This window comes from Eulemur rufifrons, chromosome 7 (genome assembly GCF_041146395.1).
Source record: "Eulemur rufifrons isolate Redbay chromosome 7, OSU_ERuf_1, whole genome shotgun sequence".
In the NCBI taxonomy this organism is placed as follows: domain Eukaryota; kingdom Metazoa; phylum Chordata; class Mammalia; order Primates; family Lemuridae; genus Eulemur; species Eulemur rufifrons.
In genome coordinates this window covers 31,923,552-31,943,064 of record NC_090989.1, presented here as the reverse complement: position 1 = coordinate 31,943,064, position 19,513 = coordinate 31,923,552, and the positions used below count along the sequence as shown (strand labels likewise).

General features: G+C 35.6%; 1 protein-coding gene and 1 pseudogene across 1 annotated transcript in view; both read left to right on the top strand.

The window, feature by feature from the left end:
* The window catches only part of LOC138385697 (disks large-associated protein 5-like), a 120,736-nt pseudogene extending 116,018 nt beyond the window's left edge, over nt 1–4,718 (top strand).
* The window catches only part of ROBO1 (roundabout guidance receptor 1), a 1,084,421-nt gene continuing 1,069,402 nt past the window's right edge, over nt 4,495–19,513 (top strand). Inside the window, exon 1 of the mRNA XM_069475042.1 lies at nt 4,495–4,745. The gene's annotated coding sequence lies outside the window, so the exon portion shown is untranslated. The remainder of the gene's footprint in view (nt 4,746–19,513) is intronic.

Below are 19,513 nucleotides of genomic sequence, written 5' to 3'. Positions count from 1 at the left end.
GCAACCCCTCCCTTTTTGGAGCTGACTATATTGTATTCATTTCTCTTCACTTTAATAAAAATAATGGTTGTTCTTAATTGCTATTGCAGTTTTATGTATTTTTATATGTTAAACATAGTGCCATATAAAAGTAGATTTAATGTTCACTAAATGAGTGACAACTTTAATGTTTTCTTTTATACAGGTAGAGATTGGTCCAGGACAAAAGCAAATAACATTGCTGTATGATTAAATTTAGCTACCTAAGAACTGTGGAATATGAATAAAAACATAATTTAAAATAATTGCTGTTTTATTATGCTATATAAGCAAGTCCTAAAGGAGTTCTTAACAGAGACTAAATGAGTAACTTTTAATTATGTTAGAATATGGTTCCTACAGATTTTCTTCTAAATCGTGTAACCAGTTGTGTCTTTTGAAGGGCAAACCACAAGATTATTGGCCTTGATATAACAGACACACAGAAAATTGACTGTTATTTAGCCCCCAACAAGTGATGTCATGGAAGCATAGTATTGTATATATCCGTATTTCTATCCATTTGTTTATTGGCTTTAATTGAAAGTTTACGTGAAATTTTGTAACCATTTTTATATAGGTTTATATTTTTATCAGTTTTCATATAAATATTTGGAGCATATATTACCAGATTTTTTAGAAGAGGCAGAAATCTTCTTAAGAACCTAGTATTTGAATTAAAAATTACCCATTAATGCTTTTTTCTTGCCTGGGAATGGTGCCTCACACCTGTAATCCTAGCACTCTGGGAGGCTGAAGGGGAAGGATTGCTTGAGGTCAGTAGTTTGAGACTGGCCTGAGCAAGAGAGAAATCCTGTCTCTACTAAAATATAGGAAAAAAAAATTAGCCAGGCAACAAAAACTAGAAAAAATTAGCTGGCCGTGATGGCACGCGCCTGTTGTCCCAGTTACTTGGGAGGCTGAGGCAGGAGAATCACTCGAGGCCAGGAGTTTGAGGTTGATGTGAGGGAAGCTGACGCCATGGTACTCTAGCCCCCTAGCCCCGGAAAGAGAGACAAAAAAAAGAGGAAAAAAAAATTTTTTTTTTCTCTAATCTGAAAGGCCTATAACAGATGACTATTCCATTTCTCTTTTGTTGTGTTGTTTGTTCTGTCAAATTTTGCCAAAATATTTCACTTCTACACTTTCATTATCAACTTTCTCTTGCTTGTTTTATAATCCTGGTTGACATAGTGTAAAATCTCCTCCTCCATATCTCTTCCCTTGCCAATTTTTATAAGAATTTTAAATATTGTAAGCATTCCATTCATGGTGATTATCTTACCAAAATCATTGTACTATAAAGCTATCATCCCTTCCACTTAGTGGCAAATTTAGTTCACTTTTTTTTTAAGTTGTATATTTTTCCTCAAAAATTATCTTATACATTAATAGGCATTTTTAACATGAGTTGTGCTTTCTTCACCTAGTTTAGCAGTTCATCCAAATTAGTTTTTAAGTCTTGCATTTAAACATGGTCTCTTACAACTTTCTAAATGATTAAGGTGTGTTAGTATATCCATTAATGTACCCTAGTATCTTAAGTAGTGATTAGTAGAAATGTTGCTGTTTACTACTCATTTATATCTATAAAAATGCTGATTTGACCACACACAGTTAATTTCATATTTCTACTTTCAAAGTATAAGTTGTAAGTCTAGTAATTTTCCTTTTCATATGTCAAAAATCAATCATGGAAGAATATTCTATTTAAAGCAGATGAAAAGATTAATGTCTATGGCTTGGGAATTTTTAACCTATACAAGTTTCAAAATTATCCAAGGCAGACAGAATTTTTAAAATAGCTTGGATAGTAGCTGAATGTCATATAGTTCATTAAATTTCACCAAATGATATGCTGTTATCATTTATCTATCTAAATTTAGAAAGTAAGCTGATTATAGTAATGGCAGACAAGGATGTGCCAGGTATGTTTTACTTTCCAACTTTTACAGTTCACATTAGCCACAATAAGGCATTGTCATCATGATCCAAGGACATAATGGAAATCAGCTTCTGACATAGCATATATTGTCCTTGAAAACCACACCAACAAAATGAGGGGTCCAACAGTTCTTGAAATAGTAAAGAATAGATCAAGGATATTCCTACAGAACTAAGAAACAAGAAAACTATTGTGGTTTCAATATCATTGTGTAAAATATTTTTTGTCTTAGTATCGAAGTAAGGTAAACATATTTACAATATTTACGACTAATAAGTTGAACTTAAGTATTTGTTCAGGTTGCTGTATTTTTGCATCAACCTTTTACGCAAAGAGTAAAAATTCATCAAGAAATCATATAATAAATGTCTTAATAGGCTGTCTTTGGTTTACTTTTTTCTTTTGTTGACTATCATATTTGCCCACTATTCAACTTCTCCATTTAATTGCGGTCATAGACAAACTGCATTAATTCTAGATAAAATCTGTCTTTCTGCATAAAATACATACTTTCTCAGTTCTGAAAAGATATGCATCAAATGCAGAACTTTCAACTTTTAGTTAAGACTGCAAATGACTATTTTTTCTGGTCCTTTGTAGGAGGAAGTTGAAAGACCAATAATATACTTGTTTAAAAAGAGAATTGAATGTCAATCATCTTCATTCAACTTTGCATGGTCATTATGCTTTTCTTACTATACCAAATAATAGCTTTTCTTTTCTTTTACAGATAATGAACTCCCTTATACTGAATATGGCAATATCTTGATATTTTTATGTTAATTCTTGTAAGTTGAAAAATTCTTAACCTGAAATAGAGTGATTATAATAACCCCGGGTAAAAATCATTCAAAAAGCTCTTTCAGAGACACAACAGCAATGGGGAAGTGCAGCAAATTGATTCTGATATGATGCCAATGATCACGGCTTTTCACTCTGAATTAGTGGTCATGGATATTTTTAAAAATATGTGTTTGGTGAAAACTTTGAAAGTACATATAAGACTGGATTTTGTAAGCCCTAAAATAAACTCTCTTCTTTTACCTCCTAGTCGTGTAAGAGTTAATTCTGTTTCCTACAAGGATGCAATCTGTAAGTTAGGTCTGGAAGGCAGAAAGGCAACCTAGACTTGAAGTAACACTTCTGTTGTCAAGGGTTACTGATGGGGGAAGGGAAGGGGTTGGAAGGGGAAGGAGTTATGGAAATGAAGAAAGATTGTAGCACACCCTACATAAATTCAAATGCTATACATGTATTTGGAATAAGATCTCGATTCTGTTGTATTTTTGCATTTTGCTTTTTCATTTATTTAGTTTACACATGGCTGGTGAATTTATAGGTTGGTTGCTGCTGACCTTATTCAGTGTATTACTTTCCAACAGCATTCAGCTGTAAATTACAGACATAACAATATTGTAATTAAATCTGAATTTACCATAACTATTTATATCTAAGAACAATAAAATTACTTTATTTATTAAGTTGTAATATCAGCAAATATCTTACATGGGACTTGATGGAAAGTCTATGCCATTTTAGTTTAAATGAGGATTGTCTTTTTCTTCCCAAAATTAAAGGTCAAGGAAAACAGCAAACTTAAGGGTTTTACATTAATATATATGAAGATACAGCTATTAATATTCTAATTTTTGAAATGGCTACCTTTACTGATGATGTACTAAAGTGTTTTTGCACAATGTTACAATATTTCAAATTGCTACTCACCACAGGTCTGCCTCACTTTAAATCTCCTTGGTATGTCAATTTGCATTTCTAATGGACTTGCTAAAAGAGAAACTGTAAAAAGAAAATGTGGCAATTAATAGTAAATGTCACATTTATTATTTACTATAGAGTTGATTTATATTTTCATGTCAATATTAACAAGTAAAATATTTCTGAATTTCTTATTTTGCAAAGTAAATATGATGCCCATGCCATTGTCATTGATGGCATTTTTTTTCTGTAGCATTTGATTAATATATCCCATGTTTTATAATCGGTTCATTCAGATTTTAGCTTCTACCATTTTAACCTATTTATTTTATTTAGAGTAGCCATGTGTTTGCAAGAATAAAAATGGGTGCTATTTTATTAATACTTATGTGAAGTGCAGAAGTATTTGACTTTATAATATTTCCAGAATTTATATGAGAGTAACGAATAATAGAGAGCAAAACGAGGGTTTTCCTGCCAAAAGCATCTGTGAATTTTCCTCATAAAATGTTATTTTAAAATCCTTTGTATTATCAAAGCAACCCCACACAGACAATTAAAAGCATATATGAAATGATAGATCACATGATAGGAGTTTAAATGTGAAGATTTTTTCCTCGGTTAAACATCACAGCAGGCATTACAATACCAGAGGTAACGAATCAATTAAATCCATTTTCCCCTTGGCGTCTCCAAAGCTGCGTGCGTGTGTAGCTGTGTAGTTTAGTGCCAGAGCAGTAGGACCCAGGGGCCTCCGCAGCCACCAATAGAAGCGCACACTTGGACCTATTTGTATGCAATGCCGTCTGCTCTGCGCATTAATAGTAATACAGATAACGGGTTTGAAAGAATTCTCTGCTGAAGAAGGATTGAATTTTTCCAGGGTGTTGATACGGAGAAGAAACCTGACTTCACTCTCTCCCTATTCCCCCACTCTGACGTTTAAAAGTCTCAGACAGCTTTTGCTCGGTTTAAACTCGGGGAGGTCTCCGTGTACAGCAAAGTTGGAGGGCTGCGCCTGCAACCACTGAGCCGCTAGATTTCTGAAAACAATCTTATCGGAAGGGTAAGTCTCACAAATGCTTGCAAAGGAAGTGACAGCTGGCTTTAGAATTACAAAAGAGGGCACGCTTGGTTTTAATACCGGTGGTTGTTGGAGTGCAGAATGGGTGCAGGAAGGACTGCAGTTTGTCCAGAAATTGTGACTGATGCACCAGGGTATTTTGGGGTAGAATCAAAAACCTTCAGGCTAAATGGGAAATTGCAGCCATACGCTCGAGCGGGATTCAACAAGTTTCCCTGCAGGGATGCGATGTTTGTTTATTTCCTTGCAAGTTGTGCAGAGTGTCCGTTCCAGATGGGCTGTTCTTGCTTAACAAAGAAGTTTCTGGATTTGTGTCTGTTGGCGTGTGCTTCGGCTAACCCTTGTTTGTGGTGGTTATGTGCCGCATTGGGCTTCTTGGGGGCGCATTGGGGAACTGCCTTTTGGGATGCTGCGAGCATCAGCCGCCTGCTGGGTTGGGGCTGGGCAACTTTGCAGCGTAATCTCGGTGTCTCTGACCGCACCGTTGTTGGTGCTGTGGACGGAGGCACGGAAACCAGCAGGCTGCAAGGAGCTTCCAAACTTTAAAAGCATTCTCCAAGAATGGAGGAGAATGGGGGCTTTGAAAATAAACATTGCTAGGTGAATTTTGGCGAACTCTTCTTGGTATGTAGGCAGTGGGATCTTTCGAGATCTTCGTTTCCAACCTGCAGCTTTTTGCTTGGTAACGTAATGCTGATGCAGAGATGTGGGTTTAAAGCTAAGCCAGAAGGGACTGTAAATGAAGAAAAGAGGGAGGGAGGAAGACAGAAGATAGATGAATTAAAAAGGTGCGTCCCATCTTTCACACACAGAAACCACACGCGTGGGTCGTGCCAGGAAGCGCTCCAGTTGGTGGCGTTTAGCTGGAAAGCGTATTGCAGGGAGGTCTGGGCGCCCCTGCATTATTGATGAAGCACTGTGCCATTCTGAGGGCCCTTCTCTCTCCTTCTCCCTACCCCCTCTTGCCAGTCGGGCTCTTCCGCCCCGGCCCCGCGCCTGGGGCTTGGGGGCTGGCGCGGGTGCTGCGGCCAGTGCGGCTCAGTCCTGCAGCGCTGCGGACACAATGGGGAAAGGCAGGCTGTGCCCGTAGGCGGCTCATGCGGGGAGCTCGGCGTGACAACCCCACTGTTGCAGCCTCGGCTGCCTCTCTGCCCGGGACTGCAGCGCCACGGAGGCCGTTTCTACCCAATTCCCAGAGGACCCTGTGCAGGACGTGCACACCTGGCGGTTAGAATCCCAGGTTTTTAGTAGGGGTCACTATGCTGCAGGCAGACAGGTGGGGTAGAGGAGGCGGAATGCTAAGACGTCCCGCTCCAGCCTCTTATCAGAGCTTCTACCGCTACTCGAATATCTTTAGGGTGCACCCCAAGCATCCTAGAGGATCTGTGCCCGGTGAGAAAAGGATACGAAAAGAAAAGAAGGGAAACGTTGAGGAGGCTGCAAGAGGAGAAAACAAGCAAGCGATTTGGGGCAATTCTGGTCAGTGATCAGGCTTTTCTGGGCTTTTTTAAGTGGACTGCTTTAGATAGAGCTTTTGAAATGTCCCGGCCTCTCTGCGGCACTGAAGGGGCAGACTTCCAGACGCAGGAACCCACTGGAGAGTCCTTCTATAGATGAAGGAAGGAGAGGGCATGGCGGGAGGCTTCATTTCACAGGGTAGTTTAACCCTGACCTCAGCACCTCCCATTCTTTCACGCCCCCGCCAGGGAGTGCCCGACCTTGTAAACTCCTCTGTGTCTTCTGCCCTGTGTAAGTGATTTTCATCAAGCTGTGCGTTACAGAGGCCTCCTAGGAGATGGTTTGTGTGTTTCCAAGTAGTGGTGGAAGGTTGTTTAATTTAGAGGTTGATTGCTAACCCCACCTGAGCGTGAGGAGGAAGGAGCGTAGATGCAGGACCTTATAGAATGGTCCACTTGGGGATGTCAGTTACTTGAAGGATACACTGCAGAGGAAACATATTCTTTTGAGTACATGGGGGAAGACAATGTCTTGCATTTTTTCCCCCATTTTCCATGTGCCTCCTACATTGTGTTTTTTTGGGGATTTAGGATATAACACTAAAGAAAATGATTTGAGAATCCACTGATTTATTTGGAAGCCAACTAGAATCCTGGTGGGTTTTCAGGCTCAAACTTTGATGTTCCTAGGACCTATTATTTTGGGAAACTCAGTTTGCTACCCCAAGATCTCCTTCTGTTCTATATCTTGAGGAAGCATAGGTAGCTCTTTTGAAAACACTCTAAGCATGCAGCATGTTGATTTTATTAAACGAGAGTGGTAGGGATGGTGGGTGTTCCATCAATTCCCCTTAACGCCCCCCGCCCCCCAAAAAAACAATAGCAGCATCCCAGAGCAAATATCCAGTTGGTAAGAGGACTGTGTTTCTTAGGAATCTATCCCCCTCCCTTGAGTGGTAAAGATGAGAAGTATTTAAGCAGTGAGGGCATTCACCTTATATGGTTGCCATGGATTTTGGACTTCCTTTAACCTTTCTCCACATATTTTCCTGCTCTGTGAATCTTCCAATTTAGCCCTGTAGGATCTGCAGAATGGAAGCACAGTGACACAGCTGCAGATCCTTAATGGAGGCTTGCTCCAGAAAACAGCTGTTAATCACTTTTGCTGTATTTTCCCACTTACTTCCTTCTACTTCCCTTTCCTTACCCTGTCCTTGAACCAGTGTTATCATCTCCAGGCTGTATCCTATGAAGGTTAGTGATTTCCAGTGATATAGCACCGTGCTGAGCATGGGAGAAGAGATGCAACAGCTGCCTAGGGAGCCCCATAGGTTTAAAGCCAATTTTCTCTTACCCTGTACTGCACACAGTAAAGAACAAATACCCTGAGAGATCTCCCCAAAGAGAATTATTTTATTCTGTATAATTTTCTTTTATTTTATGATATAATAGAATCAATTCGAATATAAAATAACATTGACCAGAGATGACAGGGAAGCTATACACTTGTGTGCAATATTTGGAAACTAGTATTGTACTTAGCTATGAAATCTCACCTTCTGGCATCTATCTATACTTGATATACTAGAAGCTATTTTTATTTTATCAAGATTTAATATGTTACTTTGTAATGAGGCTGAGAAACTCAAGGCACTGCAAAGATGTGAATTTTAGAAGAAAAAAGCAAGGCAGCAAAGCAAGCCCTTGGCAGATTGATGAATGAGTAGGTGCAATGCACCATTTGAAATGTAACTTGAGGTGAGGTTCCACCAATCTGCTAGAAAATGAGCTTCTTCTTGTTGCCTAAAAAACTCAACTGATTTTTCTTTCTCTCTGAGATACGTGAGTTCAAAAACAAAAACATAGTAGCATACAGTAGGCTACATTATGACCTAGTCATGTGATCATTTATCTCTCTAAACTTGCTATTGAAGCAAGCAATATTATTTTGATGTATTCTCCTTTGTACTTAAATAAAATATATTAGTAATACATGGACCAGCAAATTCTCCTAATTCTATAGGAAATCCAGGTACTAGAAAAGTAACTGACTTATCCAAGGCCGTATACGAAAACACTGTAGAAACAGTGTTAGGCAACTTACCTGCAAAAGATAGTTCACTTAATCATCACCTCGCCCTTTTGAATTAAGCTTAATAAAATTAATAAGGTTTCTGTAAGATATAAAGAGACTAAAGCTCAGAGAGATTAAGCAAAACATACATGACCATTCAGCAAATAAGAGGCAGAGCCAGGATTAAAACTGGGCCCTCACCAGACACTGAGTCTGCTGGCATCTTGATCTCTTAGACTTCCCAGCTTCCACAACCATGACTGTAAATTTTTTAAAGCAATATTTCTCAAACATTGACCCTTTAACCAAAGAAACCTTAAAAGTGACAAAAATAGTATTTAAGACACCAGTCCCTCAACTGACTCCTATCAGATTTACTTCAATAGAATACATGGGGGTGTGGCACTGGGGTCTACATTTTAACAGGCACTCCGGGTGTCACCAGGCACGTGGAGTTCATCACAGCAGTTGCTACCCAACTCAGCCAGGTTAATGTGGAACTTAATTTTAACAGTTGGAGGTGACACCATTAGCAAAGCTCCTTATATCTTATTTTGTGTCTTCCTGGATTACTGTGCTTCAGAGAAAGATTTGATCACATGAGTATAGTAATTTAGATCACATGAGTCATTCTTATTGAAATAAGAGGGGCCTGCATCAGACAGGCACATTTACCAAGAGGAGAATATTGGTAATTACATATAAAGGTGGCCTTTAGAGTTGTGCTGTGCAGGGCACTTGGAGCTTTTAATAACTCTGACTTTTTATTATTATGACATGTTTGGCAAGGACAGAAAATTGTGAAACAAATGCCTTTGAATTACCACCCAGATTAAGTAATAACATATTAAATGTGTGACAATTCGAATTTCACATTTAATATGTTATTACTTAATCTGGGTGGTGATTCAAAGGCATTTGTTTCACTATTTCCGTACAGATTTCATCTCCCTCTAAGAAGCAACCAGTATTGTAAATTCACTATTTTATCCCCATGTATTTCCTCTTGATTTTACTATGTATATTACATCCCTAAGTCATATGTCTTACTGTATTAAATAATGAAAATATTTACAAACATTGTGATATACTATGTGCATCCTTGGAAATACTTTTTTTGTAATTTATTCAAATTGCATCAGCCAGAGCTACTTTGTTCATTTTCATTGCTATATAGTATTCCATTTCATAAATATACTACAATTTATGTTTTCCTCTCTCATCCATAGCCATTTCCAATGTCCTACTTATAACAAACAGTATAATAATATTTTTGGCACATTCCTCACTGCACATATATACTTTTCTAGGTATTTGCCTACGAGTGAAATTACTTGATTATGGGGACTGTACTCCCCTTTTTTCAGATATTTCCCAGTTACCCCGCATAGTGTTTGTAGTATTTATAGTTTGCAAGAATATTTGTGAAAGCCCCCCATATGATCTATGCCTTTCAACACCTAATATCATTACATGTATTGATTTTGCAAATTGAATGTTTTCTTTTGTTTTGTTTGAGACAGAATCTCGCTCTGTTGCCCTGGGTAGAATGCGGTGGCATGAGTAGCTCACAAAGCCTGACTGATTTTTCTAATTTTAGTAGAGACTAATATTTTTATTTTTAGTAAAGACAGGGTCTCACTTTTGCTCAGGCTGGTCTCAAATTCCTGAGCTCAAGGAATCTTCCTGCCTCAGCCTTTCAGAGTACTGAAATTATAGGCCTGAGCCACAATACCAGGCCTAGTTGAATGGTTTTAATTTTTCTTTTCTGATTATTAGTGTGTGGGCATCTTTTCATTGAACATTCAGGTTTTCTGTAGTATGAATTGCTTAAACGTATTTTTTAACCCATTTTTTTACTGATATATTGATCTTTTTCTTACAGATTTATAGAAGTCCTTTATGTATTCTATAATCTATTTTTGCATATGCATTGAAAATATTTTTGCCAAGGCTGTATCTTATATTTTTCCTCTTTTTAATGCAGGAAATGATTTCTCTATCTTTTCTTTTAAAAATACATTGTACTTCATTAAAATAATTTTTTATTAAAGTTTGTTCTTTTTATATCTTGTTTTGGAAACCAGTCTCTTTGATGAAGTCTTAAAATATTTTCATACTTTTTTCTGAAAGTTTAAAAATTGTTCTTTTTATATCCAGGTCTTTTGATCTATCTGGAATTGATTTTTGTTTTCATGTGCTGAAAAATGTAACTGTCACACATAAATGCTCCTTATATAGGTGGACTGGCACTGCCTTTTGCCTATAAAGCTGCATGGCATCTGTCCTCATTTTAGACACTTGTTTCTGGTTATTGTCTGTCAGGTTGGTAATGTGGACAGTCATCTCTCTGAATCATGGCAATGTTAATGAACCAAACTGCACTAATTAAGACTGTAAGCAAAATCAGATTATATTCAGCCAAAATTAAAGACCAATTTTTTAATGACAAACTGTATAATCTCTTTAAACTGTATGTGAACCATTCATGTGTAATGAGTTCTTAGCTATGCCTAGCATCATTTACTTAGCTTTCATTCTTGGTAGAGAATATTAATGAACACCATATCCTACAGATGCACTTTCCTTGTTTATAGGACGCTAGCAAGGGTAAAACTTAGAAATAAACTTCAGTAGATGGAAGGGAGAATCCTCACTCACTTGATGACTGCAGTATGATTGACTATTTGCCAGGTGAATTATAACACGGAGGTAGAACAACATTTCAGTCCAACAGCCAATAGCTTCTGATCAATGTGTAACCCTTGAATAAGCACTTTAAAATATTAATCCAACCTCACAAAGTTTAGAAAGGAAATTGTTGCTGCACACTGTTTATATCATGTTAAATTTTACCCTGGAAAGAGGCATTAGGAGGATGTAAACTAACTTAACTTACTTATATACAGTCATAGAATTCTGTAAGAATTTGCTTTTTATTCTACAATTAACAACATACCAAATAAGCAAGCTTTGTGCTAAGCAAGTATTGGAATATTTAAATAGTGGGTATTCATTTAAGAGAGTTTTAAGAATGACTTGGTTTAACCTATGAGAGAATCTTATATTTATAAGCTTACCTGAAAAGAAAATCTCTACACCAAATACAAACTGCACCCGCACCATTAATTTCAGTTCCTTCTAATTAATGCTTTTTGTTGCAACTTTTATTAAGGAAAGGCATTATTTTAGGAAATGAACAAATTTGTGGTGTGCCTTTACTTATTCATTCTTTTTGTCCCCTCTTTATATTTAATATAACTTCAAGTCAGAGTTCTTCAGCACTCTGCCCCTCCCACTTAGACTGTGGCCTCCTTTCCTAACTTCTCTCTGTTCCCCACCCCCCTCCCCTAGGTATAGTTTGTCTTGTGATACACCACACGCTTCACCATCCCTCAACATACCACTTTATTTCCAACTCATTGCCTCTGCCTTCCTATCTTCTTAAAACATCTTTATCCTATTTCTATCTAGAGAGGTTATAGTCTTTCTTCAAAATCCTTTTTGAAGCATTTTCTAATTTTCCTACAGAAAGGTCATCACTCCTTCATTTGTATTTCAATAGGATTTAACACTGACTTACATTATGCTTTAGTACAAGCGATATTTGTGTACAAGCAATACTTTGATTAACTAGGACAAAGATGATAATAAATTTTTCAATGTATCCATCTAAACTTGTACTGCCTAATACTCTACTAGCTGCATGTGCCTCATGAGCACTTAGCATGAACTGAATTTTTAATTGTATTTATTTTTAATTATAGTTTCAATTTAGTCACATTTTGCATAGCGAATAGGCACATATGACTAGTGGATACTGTCTTGCTTTGAGCATCTATAGACTATTTCTACCATCAGAGAAATTTCTATTGTACATTGTTAGGAAGAATAAACTCACAGTAAAATGTAAAACAAATGAATTAATGAATGAAAAAGTTTTATAGGATATGAAAATATCATCGATCCATTTGATTTTCAGTGGGCAGCTGCCACTGAATTGATTTCTACTCTTGATTATGTCAGTGAGGGTAATTTTGGAACTTTACAGATTTCAGCATGTCCTGGAAAGATACAGGTAATCTCAGGCTGACCAAAGTCATGATGACAATGTGAAGATCAATGAAACTAAGGGGGAAGTTAAAGCGTATCTTGGGTGAATTCCTTACATGTTTGGCTGAGGTGGCAGTATAGCAGACATTATCTTTTAAGACACAGGTATATAAGAAATGGAATTGAGCCAGTGGTAACAATTTCCTTTTAAGATTTGGATTCCTTCCAATGAGGAAGTAAATTCATTTCTTCTTTTTCAAATATTGAATTTAATTAGACATTAATACCCATTAGAATGACCATTGTTAAAATAGTAACATATAAAACAAGTGTTCAGAAGGATGTGGAGAAATTAGGACCCCTCTACGTTGCTAGTGAACATGTAAAATGGTGCAGCCACTGTGGAGACAATACAGTGGTTCCTTAAAAAGAAACGGAATTATCATATGATCCAGCAATTCTACTTCTGAATATATACCCAGTAGAACGTTACGCAGAGATCAAACAAATATTTATGCACCCATATTCATAGCAGCATTATTCACAATTGCCAAAAAGTGGAAACAACTCAAATGTCTGTCAATGAATGAATGAATGAATAAACACAGTATGATATGTTACAAACAACAATATTAATTCATCCTTAAAAACGAGTGAAGTTCAGATACATGCTATATTAGGGATGAACCTTGAAAACATTACGCTTTAAGTGAAATAAGCTAGATACAACATGATAGATATTTTGTTATTCCAGTTATATGTGATACTTAGAATAGTCAAATTCCTAGAGACACAAAGTATAATGATAATTGGCGGTGACTAGGGGGAGGGAGGGATCGAGAGTTATTGTAAAATTGGTGCGAACTTTCAGTTTGGGATGATGAAAAAGTTATGGAGCTGGATTGTGGCGATGGTTGCACAGCAGTGTGAATATATGTAATGCCACTGAGTTGTACATTTAAAAATGGTTAAAGTCATAAATGTTATATGTATTTTACAAAATAAAAATGGCTTTGAGAATATTTATTAAGGAACCATTTTTCGTTGGGTCCCTCTCCCCTTAGAAAAATATCTATACTTCTAATGTGGCCTCTCAAAGTCCTTTAAAATGTTCATTTTAAACAGAGTACAATGTAATAGTCTCTCTGCTGTGTAATATTAGAGTAAAGGCAGTAAATCAAAAGAGATTTTATGGAAAATGACCATATATACAATGCATCTGTTCTAGGGGCTATAATATACTAAGTAATTACATTTAATAAAGAAAAAAAAATCTTAACAATGAGTATTGTGATTCTGGATATGAGAGCTGGCAAGGTATGATGGCGATTTTGGAAGGAAAAAGCTGCATAACTGGATACAGCGAAGTAGATGTGAAACCCCAGGAGGAATCCCTGTTGGGTTTGATACAAAGTGGCCAATAAGGCAATGTCTTAGCCACCTGCACATGCAAACTGCCAGATCAAAGACTAACATGATCAAATGGGATTACTCCGGTGACACAAATGTATGCTGGTATCGTGAATTGCAGATTATGGAGCATCTGCTCCTTTTCTAACTCCTTGGGGGACAGGGTATATACAAGGAAGGGTCTTGTTGCAGTGATGGTAAGAACACTGATTGTTCTTGGTGCTGGGAATAAGCCACAGTCACATACTCCCCGCAGCCTTTTTCTTTTCTCCTCAGTGCAATTATTTACGTTCTGATTATAATATCACTTTAATCCATCCTTTTTTTGTATTACTATTAAATTTTCTAAGTAGATGTAATTTGGTATCTTATGGATAACTCTTTTTTTCAGATAATGATCTGGTGTACTCGAAAAGATCCCTGATATTTACTGCCCTTTGTACATTACACAAAGATAAGGGTATTATTCATGTATCATGCAGAGAGCATGGCAGTGAATTGTTTTTCCAGGAGGGTAACACCTTGGACTAACTTTCTTATGTTCTTTCGCTTGATACTATTGGTTGCAGGTGGTTTTCCATTTAATTAAATTCAGCTTAAGCACAAGAGAATGGAAAGATGAATTTGATTGTATTAATTTATTAAAATAATATTCCAACTAGACAAATTATCCAATCACTTTTGTTCTGAGCGTTGTGAGATAATTTGGGGTTATGAGAAACTATTATTAATATTAAAGTGGTATCAGAGAATAAGAGTTTGGATGAGATAAATATAAAGAAATAATTTGCTAGTTTGCACTTTGTCTGGAGTTGTAGTTTTAGCAAATATAGTTGTGAATATAATCTTTATTTTGCCTTTGTTGCTTGTTCCGGAACACCAAAGAAAGGTTTGGTTTGGAAAGCTACAAAGCTTTGCTGATTTTTCTGCAGTCCAGATATTTTATTTCATCCCATTCTTTCTCCATTAAGTCTCTCCACCATGCCTGGGAGAAGAAAGAATGCAAGAGAGGGAACATAAACAAGACATGGAGCTATGTGCCATTGAGATACCTCCTCATTCTCAGAATCTTCTTCCCATTGATTCCCATAAATTTTTGCTTGATTTACTTTGACATTCTTGCCTTCCATTACTTACTCTTCCAAAATGAGAATGAACAAGGTATAGTCCAACAGATATGTATTAAATACCAGTCTCTACCAGGCAGCGTACTAGACATTGAACGGCACTAATGTGAATTTAAGTGATCTCCACCCCAGTAAATTCACGTTGCAGCATACACCAGGCCCATAGCATCAGGACTGGTGGGGTTCTATCTCTGCTTCCCTCTCCTCTTCTATAATTATGCATAACAACTGCTTATACACTTTGCCTCAAAAAAACGCTATTTCTTCTCTTCGGAGCCAACCATTTAATTGGGGCCACAGCTCATCCCATTTCCTCTTTCATATATCTCCAACCTCTTTATTAATTGGCGTGTTCACTTATTTTAATAATTATTTACATTCTAGAAATTTTTTTCAAAGTTTTAATAAGACTTCTTTCTCTTCAAGTTATGCATTGTATCCTTAATCCACTTTTTCCTTAAAAATTAAACTTCTTGAAGTAGTTTCCTTCCTTTTAACTGTTTTCAATTCTTCAGCCCTCAACCAATGCTACATTTGGACCACCCTAATCTGATCACATTTAAGCCATATAGATTTAAAAGTTGACAAATCAATGGCCAAGCTTCAGACTTCATCCCTACTTCCAATATATGCAACATTGGAAATGTTTCTAATAAATCCCAAGGCACCATTCTCTTTCAGATTTCCTCCATATGTTTGGCCATTCTACTTCCTTTTTCTGCCTCCTTCTCCACCAGTGCCTCAAATGTGGCACTTATTCCTCAGGTTCTTCCCATAGAACTTTTGACTTAGTATTATATTTTGTGCATTTTTCTCCCGGTGATCTTCACTCCCATGACTTCAACTTTCATATGATAGAGAGTAAGATGGTGTGGTATTAATAATAATAATTGATGAAGATATTTATACATATCTGAGAACACTTACTACTTCTCAGAATAAGGAGAAGCACATTTATATTGCTTTGCAAATAGTTCTATAAATTAGTGAATAGACAATATCATCACTGATTCACAGAGAAGGCATCCAGGGCTTTCATATACATGGTTTTATGGCTAACTAGAAGAGCTTCAAGTCAAACACTGTTCTGTTTGACTTCAGAGCCCAAGCTCTTAACATTAAAAGACTTCCTGCAAATATATCTTTTCATGACAGAGATTCTCGAGTTAACTGCACATTAAAATAATCTGGAGAGTTTTTTGAAAATCTTGGTATCCAGCCTGTACCACAAATCTCTTAAATCACAATCTCTAGTGATGTGAACTAGGCATTAATGTTTTTAAAAAGTGATTTAGGTGATTCTAATGAGTAGCATAGATGAGAACCTCTGCTTTATAGTAAATATTTTGATGATACTCAAGTGTATTTATTTCTCTAGCACCAATCTCTCTCCCTAGCTTTATTTTTTTATTTTTAAAATATTATCCAGAGTTTACTGCACCTTTTTATCTGCCCCCACTCCCACCCAAATGAACTCATGCTTGATCACTCACCACGCAAATAGTTGCCTTCTAGATCATCAATCTTATTCAATTCTTTCCAGCCCCAACTGCCTCAAGTCTTTTAAATGAAACCAGTGGAATTCCCTCACTCCTCAGATCTGGTAATCCCTAAATATTTTTTATGCATCTCCATCATACCTTTTCAGTTTTCCCTCTCTTGTTAATCATCTATGTATGTAAAGTTTTTACACAGGCTGTCCTTATCTGCCATGTTTTGTAGTGGACTCCCTACATGTTTTCTATAATTTTAGTCTCTTCTTGATTTATTTTTCCTGTGTTAAATGCTGTCAATGTTACCTTTCAAATATGCCAATCTGTTCTGCCACTCTTTGATTAAAAACTTCACTCTGTTGCTAGCAGAATACAACCCAAACAGCATAATTTATGAGACTTTTCACCATGTGAATACACCTTTCTTCCATAGCTAATTTCCTTTCACTTTATTGAAACATGCTACATTTTAAAGCTTGTTATGTGTGCTCCCATGGCACTCTACTTTCCCTTTTAAAAGAGCCTTTTCATACTTACCCAATGCCTATCTTCTTTAATCTATTGCCTCGCATCAAGAGGGAAGGATGGGCTAGCAGAGTGCTTTACATATAGGTCTTACTCAAAAGGTACAGTTGAATGAATTAATACCTGAAGGAATGTATGAAGAAACTTTTCAAAACTCTATCAATTTACATTTTTTCCCTGTGTAGAATCACCAAAACCCTCCCTCTGTCTTCTTTACCTGGTAAACTCATATTTTTAATGTGAAACACAAAAATCAACTATCTCTGCTGTTCACCAGATAGAAAGAGTAGCTTTCTCCTTTTTGCTTCCATGATATGTTGTTCTTACAATTGTCAGAGTTACATCAGATAGCAATTTATTGGCTTTTTCTCCTTTTAGACTAAGAATACTTAACAAACAAGACATATATTGTTTCTATTTGTGACTTCTTATCTTTGTTGAATGGATGACTGGTTTCCTGTATTGAGTGTATTTTGAGACTCTGGCCAATGGTGTTCCAGCTACTGTGTTTAATAGTAAGATTGTATATCTTTCTTCTGTGTAAAAGAAATGAAAAAATATAATGGTATCAAATACCCTGTGACCATGCATTAATGGTCCTGTGGGTAAAGAAAATTATTTAATTTATTATCTGAATAATCATATTTTCAATGCTTTGTAAACTCATGCTCATATTATTGCAGAAAAAATTATAATATAATTAAAATATGATCATTGTTTTTAAATTTAAAAAAAAATCTCTTCCTTCTCTAGTAAGAGAGAAAGGAACTTATTCTTCATTTATACCTTTAATACTGTATAAGTAGCTCACATACATATATTACGATATTGTACATATATGCTTGGTTTAATTTTGTGTTTACTTTGTGTCCTTGAATACCTTTAGTTTTGCCTGCTTACTGTAGATCATACACACAGCTGTTTGCTCTTCTGCACATAATTTATAATTTATCCATATAAAAGTACTTATCTAAATTATCAAACACATATGAGTGATTTTAACTATTGATTTTTACTAATATCCTTGGCTAATTTTGATGAATTATATTAAAAAGCTGAGTTTTTATAATTCCATATTTTATAGTAGGTAATATGATTGCTCTATATTTAGATTGAAGTACTATAGAATTATTAATATATTTTTTAGTCTGGAAAGATCTTTGCAATTAATCATGAATTTTAATGATACAATATAATAATAATTTAATTTACATTTATTTGAGAATGAAAGGTAACGTAACTAAAGAACAGTCTATAAAATTTATATTTCATTACAGAGAATTAATGACCAACTCATTTTCCCCTCTGTAGTGAGGTATAGAATACAGAATGAATTCCAGGAAAATATTAAAATACCAGCAAAAAAAGGTTTCATGTGATTTACAAAATTATAAAACTAGCACACTGCTTTGGACTCAAGTGTATCTTATTTATTTCTTCAAGCCACCATGCAATATAGTTAGACCATATGCCTACATGGGAGAATTCATTTAAAATATCATTTTTCTGGTAAATTATAGAATAACTAAAATAAATGAATGAATTGTTTGTTTTAGCCATATAATTTTTACTAGTGTACTAGTTTCATAACACCTGCATGTGACAGTAGGCCTACCACCTTAAAAATTGCAGCTAATTTAAGAATATAGAAAATACCTGAAAAGAAATGAGTATTGTCATTTGGTAACATAATCCATTACTTCAAATGAAAACGTTGGGAAAAAACTCATTATGTTTAAACAACATAATTTAAACATGCATGCAGATCCATAATAATAATTCCACATATAAAGATAAGTGTTTTATAATCAACCTCTTCCATCTGCTATAAAGGTAATAAAATTGTGCTCTTATGATATAATTTAGATTTATTTTTAAAAATATTTATAACAATATATCAACTTTTCCTTTTGTTCATTATTACTTCATAACCTGTAAATTTGAATACCCCAAACAACATTTCACTGAGTACATATGTCACTATCAGACCACCAATTGTTTCTTGAACTCATTTCAATGAAAGCTGAAGATCTATTTAAATTTATACCACTATAAGTCTGTTATTTGAAATGATTTATGTATAAACATATATAAAACTCATAAAAATCTCTTCAAAATTGGAAGTACCAATATATTTGAATATAACAAAATCTGTAATAGTGTGGTTTTTATGGTTATCGAACAGCTTTGTATTTTATGAGCAGTCAGAAGCCCAAGTGATGAAGAAAATATGAGGACAATTTTTCTGACCATATTATCAATAATTTTATGTATTCATATATTTATTTATACTGACAATTGCAATAGATTTCCTCTTTTTTTATTTCTCTTTATAGCAATATAACTTGATCATTTATCCTGTCTTCATTTTTTTGTCCCATTATGTGTCATTGTGCATTTTCTTTAACTGATAGACATTTTCTTTATTCTGAAGCATACTATACATTTGTCATGTGTATTTCTCAAATATTAGTCCCATCTGACATTTAGTCATTTTTATCTTTGTCAGTTTTTCTGGAATGTCACAGGGGTGACATCCCAGAATCGTAGGTGACTATAAATAAATAAAATGTCTCATCAGTGGTGATGCAGAACATCATACTCAAAGGAA